The sequence below is a fragment of the Leguminivora glycinivorella genome, chromosome 5, assembly GCF_023078275.1.
Source record: "Leguminivora glycinivorella isolate SPB_JAAS2020 chromosome 5, LegGlyc_1.1, whole genome shotgun sequence".
Taxonomy (NCBI): Eukaryota; Metazoa; Arthropoda; class Insecta; order Lepidoptera; family Tortricidae; genus Leguminivora; species Leguminivora glycinivorella.
Window position 1 is genome coordinate 21,643,252 of NC_062975.1, and position 16,276 is coordinate 21,659,527.

A 16,276-nucleotide genomic window follows, 5' to 3' on the forward strand; every position below is an offset into this window, starting at 1 on the left:
CTTATTTAGTCCATCATTATAAGTATGTAGATTGCAGATAAGCATCATCATAATTATCAGCCCTTTTATCGCCCACTGCTGAGCATAGGCCTCTCTTCTTAGTACCTACGCCTCTTGACCCGGTCCTGAGCTAGTCTCATCCAGATCCAGTTGTAACCCGCAATACTTACACCCTAGTGAATGTTACCTTCCCATGAATCCCATGACACAAAGGGCCGTAACCGCTCAGTGTACCACTTATCAAACAATTTTGTAACCATTATAAAAATTAAAGGTAACAGTGGAAAGGCCTTCTTCCGACTTAGTCGATGGAACAATTGTTGATGTTGTGTGGCGATCGTAACGGTGTCTGGCTCTGTCGCGCACTACAGAAGAGCCGTAGGAAGAGTTAGCAATGAAACGCATACCAAACGCAATCGATTGTGCCTGTGTGATGTTGACTATTTACCGCTAATTTTGCCACCAATCCATACTTAATATTATAAATGGGAAAGTGTGTGTGTCTGTTTGTTTGTCCGTCTTTCACGTCAAAACGGAGCGACGAACTGATGTGATTTTTTAAGTGGAGATAGTTGAAGGGGTGGAGAGTGATATAAAGGCTACGTTTTTCTAACGCGAGCGAAGCCGCGGGAAAAAGCTATAGTACAGTATAAAAATTAATAAGAATTAAAGTTACCTACTGTCTAAAGTAATACCTAACACATCGAAAACTCATTCAAGCGAAAAATCGCACACGATTTGTCTATCGTTATTGTTTTTTCAGCGCACCTTCGCTTTGTTGTTTGACTCGCGAAAATACTTTGAATACACTTCGGATTGTTGGTGTTCGGCAATGCGTAACTTCCCGGCGTCTGTGCCAGCAATGCTTATAATGCGTATTGGGAATTTGTTTCTTGGCGCCTTGCTTTTGGGTCAAAAAGTTATTTTAGTAGAAACGAGCGGTTTCATGCCGTAGATGCATATTTTGCAAACGATGACGTTTTGTAACGTTGATAATTTGGCAAAATATATTCCGGCATGCACATAACGAAGAGAAGAATCGAGTGACCGGGGTGATCGTAGGCGCCATCCGTTTACTCACCCGCCCGAGTCCGGGCTAACCGCGGCCGTCTAGCAAGAAAATGTGGCCGGGCTGTCCGTCACACCTTCGACACGTTGCCGGCGCGGGCCAAATCGAGTCTGTCTGTCTGTCTGTGTGTCTGTCTGTGGCATCGTAGCTCCCTAACGGATGAACCAATTTAGATTTAGCTTTTTTTTTTTCTTTGAAAGCTGAGTTAGTCGGGGGTGTTCTTTAGCCATGTTTCATGAAAACCGGTCCACTATGTCGGAGTTTTTTTCATAATTTTAATTTTTACTTTAAACGTGTTATAAGTAGTTATCTACGCAATTTCAACTTTTTAAAGCCTGTCGATGATTGATAGGTATCCTATTTTAGGCAAAGAAAGTGTGTTTTACACAGCCTCTTACAAAATACGGCACTATCTCGCAAATCAAGAAGTCGAAGTCCAAAGTGCACAACTTTACGAAGTTGAAGTGTTAACCGTCCCACCGGGGGTTGTGGTCTGTTGGACACCCTGTACCTCAAACATTCTTCGAGCGTGTCTGAAGCTTCATTACCTTGCAAGTAGGAAGATAATTTCCCTTACCATTCTTTTTGACGTTTAACACATTTACTGCCAGACAAAAAATGGCGCACTATGTCAGAAACCGGTAGTAATTTATTACCGCCCGCTTGTATAGCGAGAACCCGCCCAGCGGGTTCTCCGGCATCTGAGCAAAGTTCACGAGTGCCCACCAGGTGGGTTCTTGGTTGTAATAGCGCGAACGTCACGGTTTTTTTTTTCATTCTCATAAGTATATAATAACCATTTCCTGACGCTGTTCACTTTCTCCAAGCAATGAATGTCATTTCCAGTTATGTGTACGATTTCGAGTAAAGTATTAAAAAGTCATGGCAGCCTTATGGTCTACGTGGGTACCTATGGACTATAGAAATGTGGACCTTGTGGACCTATCAACGTGGTATCGGTAAAAACCCCTGTTGGTAAGGAGTGGTAAGGATAATACGATGCATAGATTTTAAAATTGTCTAAATAATAACACTTGGAAGAGATCTCTTATAAGGATAAGCTCGCCTTTGTATCTCTATTCCTACAAATTGTATTTAATTAACTTTTGTACTCAATAAAGTGCTACTACTGCTACACTTGGACCAAACAGTGAACCGATTTCATATACCTGTTTATAAGCATTCCGCTTTTTTATAGGCATTTTGCGAAATCGAGCGCTCAAAAAATGGCCCCTTGGAGTTAAAATATGAGGTTACAGAAAACAAGAGGCTGAGGATTCCTATTAAACATACCTACGACCTCATTATTAACTCTTAATTAATGTAAAATTTCTGTTTGATCCATGCAACATTATCTCGATATCTATTATACCAGTATAAGCGGATATCATTACATCATTAGGTGTAATTAATACAGGTTCGTTATCCGTTTCCTTGCCTAAATAAATACCTACCTTCGGCTTATTAATCCATGTAAGTCTTGTTACTACCTAGTACCTATCTAGGTACTAGGTAGTAATAAGGATTCGTTTTGTAGATTTTCCCGCGGCTTCGACCGCGTAGTAATCTATTTTGCCATACAAACTTTGGACCCCCATTTCACCCCCCGGTTATGACTTTTGAGAAATCCTTTCTTAGTGCTCTTCTACACCTTTTAAGGAACCTACGTGCCAAATTTGGAATCTCTAACACCTGCGGTTTCGGCTGTGCGTTGATATGTCAGTCAGTCAGTTTCTTCATTTAGATATAACTAGATTTTGCCCGCGACTTCGCTCGCGTTAAATTCGAAAATTGCAGAATGCTCCATACAAACGCCACCTCCCATTTTAGGGAAGTGGGGGGTTAGAAAGAGACAAAAAGTAGCCTATGTCACTCTTCATCTCATCAACTATCTCCACTTAAAAAATCACGTCAATTCGTCGCTCCGTTTTGCCGTGAAAGACGGACAAACAAACAGACAGACACACTTTCCCATTTATAATATTAGTATGGACATTCAGATTTATATTTCGGTACAGAATATATACTATAGTACCGGTAAATAGGTAGGTATGTAAAGATTTACATCAATCGTCCTCATGTAAAATTTTTTGTACGAGTAGGAGTTAGGTACCTTATGGCGCTGTTTCGTACCCTGGAAGTAGCCAAAATCATATTTCCCGAAATATTTTTGCGTGTTTTTATTTTGACATGCTTATTAATTTTAATATCATAATATAACGCCAATTCACATTTTGAAGAAAATAAATTTGTAGACATCATCAGTGTAGGTATAGTACCTAGATAATAGATGGCGCTAAAAAAATGGTGTACGATTCTTAGTATGGAGACTGTAAATCCTATATTAAATAATCCTTGTAGTATTATTTGATCTGTGCTTGTACTTAACACATTCACTGCCAGTAGGTATGATTTTGTACGAAAATGAACACAACGTATGTGTCACTGGCAGTACCTATCCTTAATAGTACATTACGATACAAGTGCGTAAAAAAGGAAGTTCGAAACGAGTGGCGATAAATTAAAACACGACCGAAGGGAGTTTTAAATAGACACGAGTAGTAAAAAAAACACCATCTGTACTGAAAAATATTTTTCAGTAGAGATGGACTCGTGTCGATTTAAAACACTCCCTTCGGTCGTGTTTTAATTTATCGCCACTCGTTTCGAACTTCCTTTTTTACGCACTTGTATCGTAATGTACTATTTAACACGAACAGACTCTGTAAAATAAGTAGGTACGATGTAAAAAAATCATTCAACCATTATATTCTTCTATGTATGTACTTACGTACACAGGAAGATACGAGTTTGTAACCTGGATTCGAGATAAGTTATTTTCATACAAACATCGAAAAACAAGTCGATTGATAAATGAACGCCCCTGCAGCCGACACAAAGCCGATAGCTCCCTAAACCAAGTCGCCGAAAAATCCCGATCCCCGATAAAAACTTCCCGGACTCGACAAAATAGTTTATCACCTCACTCCATCTAATTGAAGCTAACTAATTTTCCAGTTTGGTGAACGGTGAACGAATGATTGACCGGTTCAATCAGATCGGAGAGTACCGGGTCTGTGTTGCTATTGCCCATTGAGTACAGCCACTAGCTTCGAAATCTATTCTTAGTTGGGTTTCCATGGGTCAGTATAGTAGATGCAATTTTGAAGTAGAAAGAGGTCGCATGGGAAGACACTTTATGACGCCTAATAGGGTGATTGCTATAATGCTATGTTATGGGCCCACACAACTGTTCCCTCCTTTATTTAGGCAGAAAGAAACAAGGCAACAGAAGTCCGTTTCTGTTAAAGAGTGGGCTAAGGGTAAAAGCTCCAAAATTGATGATTGCAATAACTAGTTATGAATTAAGCTATTAGCTGGCTCTAACGCAACAATATGGTAGAGCGATAGAGAGATAACGATAACGATATGAGCGTAAGCGATTGTGACGTTGGCTAGGTTGTTAACACAGACCAACCCCTATAGACATCTATTACAAGACGACTCGCGGTGGCCAGCCTTCCTAGTATTTGCACTGATATAAGCGCGGGCGCTCGCCGTGCCCGATCAGTATCGACCAAGTAACAGACCCGAAAGCAGCGCGTGTTTTTCGCACAAAAAAATTGGAAAAGGGTATTTTGATGCCTTAAAGATGTCCACCTGTAGTGTGAAATGGTGTGGAAAGGTAACAAGAAGCTCAAATTTAAAAACAGACGGCATTACATTCCACAAATAAGTCATATTTATAATTTATTCAGAGCCGGCATAGGTCAACTTACATTGGCCACTTACGCGTCAGTAGAGGGACAGTCATACTTCTGTCCCTTTTCATCTGGCGCGACTGCCCGCCGTCCTTGAAACGGCCAATCACAGCGCGCTTAACACATTCCCCGCCCGCTCCTCGCACCCCAAACAATGGTGACTCGTATCGCGAACCAAATATACAAGACTGCCACTCTATAGGAGGTTCTCTGTGGTTGTTAAAAATATGATCATTTAGCTGTTCAATAGAAATTTGATTTAATTTTAATCGATAAAATTTCAGATTTGATAAACTTGATCCGTCGGCAGCTGACAGCCTAAGTCCGTTTTCACATTATCCGATCCGATATCGGATGTCGGAAGGATCCAAGATGGCGCCTGTAATGTATGGAATATCGGTCCGACATCCGATATCGGATCGGATAATGTGAAAACGCACTAACACTCCAAGGGCACAAAATTGAAAGCAAAGACACAGGATAAATGACCATTATCATCCTCCTCGCGTTATCCCGGCATTTTGCCATGAGCCTGGGGTCCGCTATGACAACTAATCCCAAGATTTGGCGTAGGCACTAGTTTTTACAAAAGCGACTGCCATCTGACCTTCCAACCCGAAGGGTAAACTAGACCTTATTGGAATTAGTCCGGTTTCCTCATGATGTTTTTCTTCACCGAAAAGCGACTGGCAAATATCAAATGACATTTCGCACATAAATTCCGAAAAACTCATTGGTGCGAGCCGGGGTTCGAACCCGCGACCTCCGGTACGAAAGTCGTATTTACTTACCGCTAGGCTACCAGCGCTTACAGGATAAATGTCCACCAACCATTGAATATTCTGTTTAGCTCGGTAAGCTTTGTGAATCCATGACCACAACTTGGCAAGTGAAGTAAAAAATTGATTACAGAAATCAATTCATTTGCGGCACCGTTTTTGTTGACACCTCGTACCCCGCTTTTTGTTGAGCGATCCATCTTGCCCAATGAGACCCGACACTGATTTTAATTAACCTTGGTGCTTTTTCTTGGACCTAAGTAGGTACATAGCTGATACTATAGATAGACGAATAAGGCAAGAAGACCGACAACGTCGAGCCTGACTACCTTGCCCGAATCTCACCTCGGACACTAGCGATTAAATATATGAAAGAGGCGCGTTCCTAGCACACAGTCTAAGCTCGTGTAGGTGAACGCGTACTATGCTTGTATGAGTGACATATGACAGGTCGACTGTTCGCGTTTTTGACAGACGGTAACTGTGAGGTAACCGAGAGGGGGTGGGCGGCACTTTCAGCGGGGAGCAGGAGTGGCCATACTGTATGATAATACTCTTTATTATACTGTGCTTTGACAGTAACTCTCTTTAATACTCGATCCTCTTTGCCTTTAGAGATTAAGGCTCACTGCAATATGTACGAACATTCTTCTTCCTCGACAGTCCATGCGTCACAAGCAGACTTATCAGGCCCACTTGGAACATCGTCTTCGGGCCAGCCCGCACCTCCAACAAACCGGCTATGGATGCCTCTCCGTTTCACCGTGAGAGCCTGATGAGAAACGCGTGAGAAACTATGGTAGTAGGCCCCTCTACAAAGTCAGTAGACTACTACCATAGTTTGTGTCATCCCCGTTACTACGGGGCAGGTTGCAAAACTTGCCTAAAACAAGCTAACTAATACACCTACACTTATCAGTCTTCTTGTTTGTAAGTAATTGATACCTAACTGTCGACGCTCAGGAATCATTAAAATAGAAAAGTAATTATCTGCGTATTGTACTTACGCAATTGATCGTCGTCGTCGTCGTCGTCGTCGTCGTCGTCGTCGTCGTCTATAAGGGGCTTTATAGACGTGCCGACTGCAACTGGTACGGGCCCTAGACAATATTTGATTTTGGGTGCGTTTTCATACAAAAAAAAAATTTTTCGTTTTTTTTTTAATTTTTTTTTAACTTTTTGTTTTTTATAAGCGAATACGGGGTATCAAAGGGGAACGAAAATTCGATTATTTTTGCGCTACGACACACCGTTTAGGAGATACAGCCATCCAAAGTTACTATTTTCAGTAGACTTTATTTATTTCATACCATGTTTGAGAAAAGCACTATACATACCTCGGCGGGAAATGGGGTTGCCCGCCTCAGACCTATCCGGGCTCGCTTCACTCGGCCGTCTATATGTCTTCGGCCGGCAACCCCCTTTGTCCCGGCCTCTGTAGTAATGTACTATTTCATACAAACATCGAAAAACAAGTCGATTGATAAATGAACGCCCCTGCAGCCGACACAAAGCCGATAGCTCCCTAAACCAAGTCGCCGAAAAATCCCGATCCCCGATAAAAACTTCCCGGACTCGACAAAATAGTTTATCACCTCACTCCATCTAATTGAAGCTAACTAATTTTCCAGTTTGGTGAACGGTGAACGAATGATTGACCAGTTCAATCAGATCGGAGAGTACCGGGTCTGTGTTGCTATTGCACGTTGAGTACAGCCACTAGCTTCGAAATCTATTCTTAGTTGGGTTTCCATGGGTCAGTATAGTAGATGCAATTTTGAAGTAGAAAGAGGTCGCATGGGAAGACACTTTATGACGCCTAATAGGGTGATTGCTATAATGCTATGTTATGGGCCCACACAACTGTTCCCTCCTATATTTAGGCAGAAAGAAACAAGGCAACAGAAGTCCGTTTCTGTTAAAGAGTGGGCTAAGGGTAAAAGCTCCAAAATTGATGATTGCAATAACTAGTTATGAATTAAGCTATTAGCTGGCTCTAACGCACCAATATGGTAGAGCGATAGAGATATAACAATATGAGCGTAAGCGATTGTGACGTTGGCTAGGTTGTTAAAAATATGATCATTTAGCTGTTCAATAGAAATTTGATTTACTTAATTTTAATCGATAAAATTTCAGATTTGATAAACTTGATCCGTCGGCAGCTGACAGCCTAAGTCCGTTTTCACATTATCCGATCCGATATCGGATGTCGGAAGGATCCAAGATGGCGCCTGTAATGCATGGAATATCGGTGCGACATCCGATATCGGATCGGATAATGTGAAAACGCACTAACACTCCAAGGGCACAAAATTGAAAGCAAAGACATAGGATAAATGGCCACCAGCATAATTATAAATAAATCCGTATCCATCCAACCATAGAATATTCTGTTTAGCTCGGTAAGCTTCGTGAATCCATGACCACAACTTGGCAAGTGAAGTAAAAAATTGATTACAGAAATCAATTCATTTGCGGCACCGTTTTTGTTGACACCTCGTACCCCGCTTTTTGTTGAGCGATCCATTTTGCCCAATGAGACCCGACACTGATTTTAATTAACCTTGGTGCTTTTTTCTTGGACCTAAGTAGGTACATAGCTGATACTATAGATAGACGAATAAGGCAAGAAGACCGACAACGTCGAGCCTGACTCTCTTGCCCGAATCTCACTTCGGACACTGGCGATCAAATATATGAAAGAGGCGCGTTCCTACGGACACATTCTAAGCACGTATAGGTGAACGCGTACAATGCTTGCATGAGTGAAATATGACAGGTCGATTGTTCGCATTTTTGACAGGCGGTAACTGTGAGGGTGGGCGGCACTTTCAGCGGGGAGCGGGAGTGGCCATACTGTACGATAGTACTCTTTATTATACTGTGCCCGAGTGTAACAATGTAAGTTATTGTACCTTTTATGTAGAACATTTCAAAATCTATCTTTAAACTATTGGATCGATTTCTAAGTAGATACCTAAGTACCTAAGAACCACAGCACAGCAGGCTTGTTGGCTGGTCTGGTGCTCGGCGAAAGGTAAGAATTGTGGTCTTGCCGCAAATTCGGCTGCAGAGGACAGAGAGAAAGGCATGCCGTAACACCAACAATCCTCTTCCTCTGCAGCCCTACCAACGACGCTACAGTGGAGTGGAACGGCCCGAGAGAGTGCGCTTCGTAGAGTGCGCTTCGTTTTACATTATCGGATCTAGGACCGATATCTTACCAGACAGAAAATGGCGCACTACGTCAGAAACCGGTCGTTATTTATAGCCGCCCGCTTGTATAGTGAGAACCCGCCCAGCGGGTTCTCCGGCATCTGAGCAAATTTCACGAGTGCCCACCAGGAGGGTTCTTGGTTGCGAAAGTGTCAAGGACGCCAACTATGATTTTTTTCCTTTGAATTTCTTCCGACATCCGATACCGGATCGGGGTTATATGAAAACTCTCTAATACCAAAACTTCTTTACCTTTAGCAAAGACATATGTAAGGTCAGTGTGGAACATCGTCCTCGGGCCAGCCCGCACCTCCAACAAACCGACCATGGATGCCTCTCCTTTTCACCGTGAGAGCCTGATGACCCAAGCAATGGTAGTAGGCCCCTCTACTAGGTCAGAAACGGGGGGGGGAGCAGGTTGCCAAACTTGCCTAAAACAAGCTAACTAATACACCTACACTTATCAGTCTTCTTGTTTGTAATTGATACCTAACTGTCGACGCTCAGGAATCATTAAAATAGAAAAGTAATTATCTGCGTAGATTGGTAACTGGGAAAATATTTCATTTCGTTCTACACGTTTGAATTATGGGATTTATGGGAATTGAATTCTTTTTATAGACCTTCGAGGAATCATGAAACAAATATTTTTAAGTGGCATTTTACACGAATGCCATAAACGACTAATGGAGGTAAGTCATAAAAAACGAGATCATCCTACAATGGATCAAGGGACACAGCGGATCCCGAGGTAATGATGCTGCAGACGAGCTAGCCAGACAGGGGTCGAGTGCGGGGGCCATTGGCCCAGAACCAATTCTCCCGATACCATTCAGCAAGGTACGCTCAATGCTACTATCATATACAGGGAAACTACACACAGCACACTGGCTAAACCAGACTGGATGCAGGCAAGCGAAAATGGCCATGCCCAGCATCAGTGAAAAACTCACAAGAACGCTCCTTCAACTAGGGAAGGTCCGTCTGAGAATGGTAACCAGTGTCATAACAGGTCATGGACTATTTAACAAACATCTTTTCATAACAGGTGCTACGGACAGTCCCCTGTGCCGAGGGTGCATGGAGACAGAGGAAACAGCTGCTCACGTGGTGCTGGAGTGCAGCGGGGTGGCTCCATACAGGGCAAAATATCTCGGATCTCCGAGAGACCTCCCCGAGGTCCTACTCAACATCAAGGGTCTGGTAGGATTTCTCGAGGAGTTGGGATGGCAGGACTAGCCAACCCCTCCCTCTTATCACGCAAAATAGGCGCTAGACGTCGAGTTGCGGAAAATCGCCCGTTCTACAATACAATACAAGTGGCATTTTATGAGTTTCGGGAAATGTGAGTAAGCCAGTGAAATTAATCCATAATTTAATCATACCTACCGACATTTGTTACAATTGCTAACGACTGTAATTTTTATGAAAACTTGCATGATGTTCCCAATAAACTTCCGTCTAATTGCAGTTTACAGTCTGCACCGGATTCTATTCTACGTTGGATAAAAAGCAAACTGACAACTTCGTTTGAGCGCGCCAACTTTAAAATTGAGTTTAATTTATCTTAGAATCTTCTGCAAAATTATTGCAATGTACACAGAACAAATTGTAGGTAAGTGGAGCGACTCTTTCAACATTGTGCACTAGACTGCATACTTTGTCAAGATTCTAAACTGAATGTTTAATGCTACCGCAGAATCGGCTGGAAGAAAATGTAATACCCTGCAATTATATAAACGACCTGACGTCCTCATTCTGAAACGACGAATAACGTTATAAGGTTGGGTGTAGGTGAGCGTTTAATAAGCGAGAAACTCAAGAAGAATCGCTAGGTATACATATAAAGTAGGTAAATGTATAATCAATGTTGGAGTGTGCTACTCGTAAATTGCAGTGTGGCACATTTTGCTTTGAAGATTGACTACGCCAATCACTTGAGAGCGCACCAGAAACACTCCGAACGGTAAATGCAGTCGCTGTGGTTGAAAAGATGAGGTATATTATATGTTACTGAGGTTATCACTTAGGACGTCGATTGAATCATATGGATGGTATACAGACGCTTATATTCGAACGTGGACGATAATGTTACTCGTTGACCACGAACGCTTCAAGCCGGTTCAAAACGCGAACACAAACTTCCGTGTGTAAAACGCTCCTCCTGCACCCAGCCTAAGCCTGCCGCGCTTACGACCTTCCACTCCCAGTACATCCTAGTTCCCCAGTGTCACTAATTACTGGCGGTACAAATTGAAGGCTTTGTAATGCAGACTCCGTGTCGCAGCGTGCATGAGTGACAACTACCTGCTTGTTTCATTACTGCGCGTATTTCATTTAAAGCTATTCATGCGAGGGTTGAGGTAGAACAATGTCGTTGGTTTGTAGGTTGAATGAATTTTTAAGGGCACTACAGGACGGATGTGGCACAGCATTTAAAAATAAGTCATGCAGTGCCAGTTAGCAGGATATATTCATAAAGTGACGCATGTATTGTATTCCTAAAAGGCCGAACACATGAAACTGCGTAATTTCTAGTAAGTACCACTCTTTGCCAAACACTCAAGACCTTAGGCATACCTGACAAGCTAGTCAGAATGACCAAAGTTGCCACTCAAGTAAGCAAAATGCGGGTTAGAGTGGGTAGCACCCTTACGGAGGAGTTTGATGTCGTTACAGGGCTCAAACAAGGCGATGCTCTTTCACCCTTGCTGTTCAACTTGATACTCGAGTACGTCATCCGAAAAGTCGTAGTGTATGACGATGACGGGGGAGTTGAGTTGAACGGCCGACACAAAATAGTAGGATACGCCGACGATCTGGCCTTACTAGGTGAAACTAAAGAGCACGTTCAAAAAATGGCACAAGCTCTGGATGAGGAGGGTGGAAAAGTGGGGCTTAGAATCAGTCTGGAGAAGACGGAGTATCTACACATGCAAAGACGGAGAATGGTACGACGCCGAGACGGGATAACCATTAACGGGAACTGCTACAAGCGCGTATCATCATTCAAGTACCTCGGTTGCACGATAACTGACACCAACCAGAGAGAAGACGAAATCGACATCCGTATCCAGAATGCCCTAAGATGCTCAGCAGCCCTTCACAAAATATTAACGTCCAAGCTCATCAGCAGAAGAACCAAGATCAGGATTTACAAGACCGTGATAAGGCCGATCTTGGTATATGGATGCGAAGCTTGGACGTTGACCCTGAAGGAGGAGAATAAGCTCTTAGTGGCAGAGCGGAAGATCTTCAGAAAGATTTTAGGCCCTACGAGACGAGAGGATGGCTCTTGGAGAGTCAGGAAGAACTTGGAGGTGGAAGAGCTAGTGGGCGAGCCCAACGTCATCGGCGAGAGTAAAGCTTCTCGTCTGCGATGGCTCGGCCATGTGGAGAGGATGGGAGAGGATCGTGCGGCCAAAAGAGCTCACTTGTGGCGATCTACTGAAAAACGGCCGGTCGGAAGGCCCAGGTACCGATGGATCGACGAGGTCCAGAAAGACCTGCGTGACCTTCAAGTGACTGAGTGGCATCAGATTGCACAGGATAGGAGCGAATGGCGGAATCTAGTGTCGGAGGCCAAGATCCACTTCGGGTCGCTGAGCCATCGCAGTAAGTAAGTAAGTAGGGTGGTTTAGCCGGTTATCCGACCACCTCTGGTTGTCGGCCACCACGCAGTTAATCTACAATAACATGACAACTATATAGTATTTCTTCAAAAAATGAGGGTAGATACATAAAGTCACTTGATATTGACATGTCCTACATTTATTTTCTTGGTGACGTATTGATTCGCTCGTCAGTGTACGGAAGCAATTTGAGCAGTGTGAATGGTGGACAAATTTTATAAAAAAAATTAGGATACAACATTTTTTAGAGGTATGTAAACATATTGTTTTCGTGGCTTTGAGACCATTGTTGAGGTTAAAGTAGATTGTGAATAAGTTGAACTCATGTTATTTCAATTTAAATGTTCAAAATATGTAATATAATTAAATTAAATTGGGTGGTCGGGTATCTAAATGCAATTTTACAAAGATATTTAGTTGTCGGCCCCCCGGCCGAGAACGGACTTGAAGGACGTCATTTTTAATCGATTGTCTTTCCTATATTATTAGAGCAAATAAAATAAATACTTCAAAAAACACTTATTTTGAACAAAATTGATATTGCATTTAACAGCCGGCCACATGCTTTCTTGGAAATAATTGGTTAAAGTCTGATTTATTTTTTGAAATATTTGGCGGCCGAGAACAGGCATTTTTAAAGTTGATTGTCGGCCTAGCCAATTTATGACGGCCGAGAAACAAATAATTTTAATTTAGTTGTCGGCCCTACAATATATTCTCGACCCAGATTCAAAATAATTTGTCTTTGGGGGTCAATTAATTGCGTTGTTTGTAAGGATTATTTAAAAAAAAATGCATTTATTTATTAATAAATACAATAATATCCAATAGCAACACAACTTGTTCTTAGGTAATTATTATACTATTTATTATACTATACATTTTTGGCGAAAAGGGAGTTATAGACGAATCGTTCTCCCAAGGGAGTTATAAAATTTTTAGTGCCTTAATTTAACTTTTTTTATAGTTTTTATATATTTTTCATATAACAAGTGTGCTGAAAAACATTGTGTGTAACTCGGGACGTAAAAATATTGTAAACTAGAGGGTTTAAATCGCTCCGGTAGGCCGTCGCTATTTAACTTACTCTCGTTAGCAATATTCAACTTCCGAGGTACCAACAATTAATTATTTTCAAGCCGGTTATTTCTGTTAAATATTTGTAGGTATGTCTATTTACATAAAGTTATTTTTTTTTAGCAAACTAATGATATGGCTGATAAGGAAGATGGTAAGAGTGATGCAATCCCAGGAGTCAGCAAAGAATATAACTTACAAAATTCTAATCGAATGCTCCAAAAGGAAGATTGCGCCCTGAGTAGCAGTGAAGAAGAATTTTCGTTATTTTAATATTTTCAGTCGACGGGACGGCTTATGAGTCTTGTTTTTACGAAAGTTACTGCTGTCTGACCTCCCCTTTTTTACGTCGACTCCTGTCTTAACGAAATTTTCTGTCGACAAAAAATATATTATTATGTAATAATAAGTATTTCCTATATTTGTTCCATACAAACTATTGACATGAGCCGTAGCCTAAGGATGCCAGCAAATTCAGCGTGTCAAATGGACGTTACGGACCATTATAAACCTCATTAAATGTAAAATATTACTAAAAATACATTGTGACATTGACTATTACTTGTTTTATTCCAAAATAAATCCTGTTAGTTCTGACATAAGATTCATTTTAAAACCCTAATAACAGTGGCCGACAACTAACTAAACAAGCGGCCGAGAACCAAAAGAAGTGGTCGACAACCGGCTAAATTGCTACTTTTTCATATTCGGAGCTATATAAAGAAAACTAAGTTAGTTAGTCATAATTTTTTATACCAAAAGGAAACTGTATTAAACTCTTTGCCTAAAAATCATACAATGAGAAAATTTTGTCGAATATGTTGTACAGAAAATCCATTTGAATGCGTAGTTTTGCTAAACTGGCCGACAACCGGCTAATTCACCCTACCACTCTTTGCAATTACGGGGTTGAAATAAAACGAAGTTGGTATTGCAGTGACGGGTTGCTATTTGCTAACCCATCGTCCATAAGTACAGTAAACGGCCATGAAGAATGCACATCGGCTTTTCGCCTTCGAGAGCGTTGTCTCTTTCTTGCACATGTGACGTTAATTGTCTCTTTCCAAAGACCAATGTGCATTCTTTATGGCCTTTTACTGTACCTAGATACCACAATTGAAACCATAACCTAATCAACATCTGTGACGCCCACGGGAGGGAAGGGGTGGTAAAATTATTCGGTGGTGATTAGGATCGCTATCATATGTTAGTAGCGTTAGTACCTAATGTAAATTGATTTTGTTATCCGTTTCTTCTTTAGAACTTTTGGGTTTTAAAATCACAAAGAACAAATCTTGAGACAGAGAAACAAGCTATGTTGGCGCCAAATATGCAACCCTGTAACAGACGCCAACCTGCAATTTCAGGCATAATAAAATGACGGCGCAATTCGCTAGCGAGAGCACTAACTACCAAAATAGCAGTACGAATTAACATGGCTCTGCTTACCTACACATCGGGAACCGGCTTCATCAATGATTCCCCAGCGCATACGTTGCCAGCCAAACTGCAATCTATGGATAATGTATGAGCGTGCATTAGAGATACGTCAGGTTAGCCTTTAACGCTAACGGCCCAGCCACGACATTGGGCTAAGCGCGGCAGCGATGAGCGGCGGCCATACATTGGAGCGAGACACAGCGATGGGACTTTTCATTCGCACGTATGGCTGCCGCTCACCGCTGTCGCGCTTAGACCAATGTCGTGGCTGGGCCGTAAGGGCGTGTTGTGCTGCGGCAGTCTGGCCAAAAAGAGAAGAAATTAAAAAAGTGGCAACATTATAGTATCATCCCTTTCAAATCAATGTCTGGTGCCGCGTCTCACGGCCGCTGCTGTTACACAGGCAACACAATTGCCAGCAATTCACATACAATTGCCGCTGGAGCAAACGCGGCAATGGTATGTGAATTTCTGGCAATTGTATTACCCGGGTAAGAGCACCTTAACGCGTCCAGTCACCGGCAATACATTATAATGATTCGAATGCTGCGAAAATATGTGTCACGCTCTTATGGGCCTATAGATTCGACCGTGTCAGACATTTTTGCGGCTATCATTGTAACATATTATTGCTGGTGACGCGCGTCTGTAGAGGCTGGCGTACTTACGTCGAATCGAGTCCTTCATACATTTACTATGAACGGTGAATTCAATTCGACGCGTCGCCAATGTGAGCAGTTTCATAGTAAATGCAGGCGATTTTTTTTAATTCGACTCGACGAGCCTAGTGGACGCCAGCTTTAGCGGACGCCCGCTCTAATTTAAAATTACTCCTGACATGCAAGCATGGTTGCGCGATAAATGATAAAACTTGGATAAAACATCAGACTGTCCCTATCGCACTATTTGTAAGTGCGATAGGGGCGGCCTCAGTGCTGTATTTGTTTAACCCTTAAACTACATCTACGATGTATTTTCTACAAAACCTATATTTCAAAACGAACTATACATCAATAAAACACATTTCGTTCAGTCAACCCTTTTTAATAAATCAGTTATTAGTTCACACAGTACAAAATACACAATATTCATATAAAATACATTTGCTCGCTAATTAGCTAACTTATTATTAATATAAAATACATTTAGTCCGCATAATCTAGTTGAATGTTTAATCAAACAGATCGACTTCGGCATCCGACCGACATTTGCATTTTAATGCCAAAACCAATGCAACGGTAATATATGCATAAATAATTAGGTATCGGATAAATGGTTGATATCAATTTAATTAATATA